The following is a 1,779-nucleotide window of genomic DNA, read 5'->3' as shown; positions in this document are numbered from 1 at the left end:
AATCCCAATCTAAGAAAACACCCACATGGCCAGCCCCAGGGTGATGAGGCTTTGTTCCATCACAGGATGAACAAAACAGAAAGCAAATTTCTGTGCAGGAGGCCCGGGTATTTTCACAAGTGAGTTGGGCCCAGGGTGTACACGGCTCAGCAGGTGGACAGGGCTTCAGAACTGGGAGCGATTCTAACCTACATCACAGGTTTAACGTAGATGACAGGCACTGGACGTTGAGTCCAAGTTAACTCAGGATGAAATGCCTTTGTTATCTTCAGAAGAACAGGGCTGCCTATATATTTGCAAACAGTATAATCACAGCTCAGCACTAGGGCTACCAAGGGGTTTAAATAATTCAGAGGTCGAAGCAATTCCCTGTTCATAAGACACCATTCAGTGCCATTCAAAGAGCATACAACTGTATTTACGTGGCTAGAGGTGTAGCATACCTTCCATTATTTTGGGTCAAAATACTTCATTCCAATGGCAAGTTTACTTCGATACTTGCAAATTCTGTAGATCTTTCCACCCTTTCTCACGCCTTCCCTTCCCCGTCACTATCCACCCCTAGCCCTCAGGAAGGAAAAAAATAACAGCGTGCTCCTTTTATAAGAAATTAATGATTGCCTGATTAACTGTTTCTCTTTTGGCCAAAGAAACTTTTCTGGCCCACACTTATCAGCTGCACGATGTAGGTCAGCCGCTAAAAATACAAAGCAAAGCATTTATTTTAGATCTCGAGTAGGAGGGGGATTTCTCTGCTTGAAAACTCCTGCCAGGGCCACACGCTGAAAAGGACACGCTTTTGACCAACCCCGGGGCTGGAGCAGAGTCTGGAGCCGCTGCCAGCACGCTGGTCCAGCAGCCTCCATACCGGACGGGAGCTGCCCCGTGACCCAGACCCCGGGCACCCTCAGGAGGCCGGCATGGCGGCGAAGACGCAGGTGACTTTGGAGGGTCACGGTTGGTGCCGCGGTGGAAGCTGGTGCTGGTAAACGTGTGACTGCTGCTTGGTTTCCTTCCAGGGAGATTTGATTTTACAGCCTTGGGCTTAGGAAATTCTCGTCCTCCTGTTTGAGCGGTGGGTTTTTCTATTGGATTTGAGACCTGGAACCCCAGTCCCGAGGTCGGAGAGTCAGAGCTTCCACCCTCAGCAGCGTAAATCCCAGGACAGAACTGCTGGAAGAGACGGAGATCGGGGCGATTCCTTGGCCCTGATTTCTGAAGCGGAAGCTTTGGGGGCATTTTTACTGCGCTCAGATCCCTGGGTCCCAGGTGTGGGCGGTCAGCTCAGGTGGGAAATCAGTGACTGGCCAGGTGGGGCCACTCCCAGCGCTGCCCTTCTGGAGGGGGGTCTCAACGCTGCCAGGGAAAGTGGCGGACACCCCGCAGAAGAGACACAGAAGGCAGCCCTCAGTCAGCGGCGGCCAAGGGGCAGGCACACCCACCCGGAACAGACTGGCCTCGGGGCCGACGCTTCGGGAGAATGCGGACCCTCGGGCCCTGCCTCACGGCCGCTGCCGCCCAGCCCTGAGCCTGACCCCGCCTCCCCTCCCAGGAGACCCCCTTTTCCTGCCTGGAGGCCTGAAGCCTGCTTTTCCCCTTGAAATAGGGTCAGGGCAGGCCCCCTGAGCTGCCTCTACTACCTCCCTGGAGCAGGGGGGCCGGGAGGGACGAGCCGGGTGGGCAGCCATCCTGCAGCAAGTGCATCTCCACATCCGTCCCCCAGGCCTGCGCCGTGTCCTCTGCCGGGGGACCTGAACCCGCTGCTTCCCGGCTGCCCCC

The 1,779-nt window shown here is 55.8% G+C and overlaps 1 protein-coding gene across 1 annotated transcript in view; it reads right to left on the bottom strand.

Moving 5' to 3' along the window:
- The window catches only part of PRKAR1B (protein kinase cAMP-dependent type I regulatory subunit beta), a 91,350-nt gene that overhangs the window by 15,711 nt on the left and 73,860 nt on the right, over positions 1–1,779 (bottom strand). The window lies entirely within an intron of this gene.

This window comes from Neophocaena asiaeorientalis, unplaced genomic scaffold (genome assembly GCF_003031525.2).
Source record: "Neophocaena asiaeorientalis asiaeorientalis breed wild unplaced genomic scaffold, Neophocaena_asiaeorientalis_V1.1 scaffold223, whole genome shotgun sequence".
NCBI lineage: Eukaryota > Metazoa > Chordata > Mammalia > Artiodactyla > Phocoenidae > Neophocaena > Neophocaena asiaeorientalis.
Note: the sequence above shows the minus strand (reverse complement) of the source record. Positions and strands in the feature narration are given on the sequence as shown.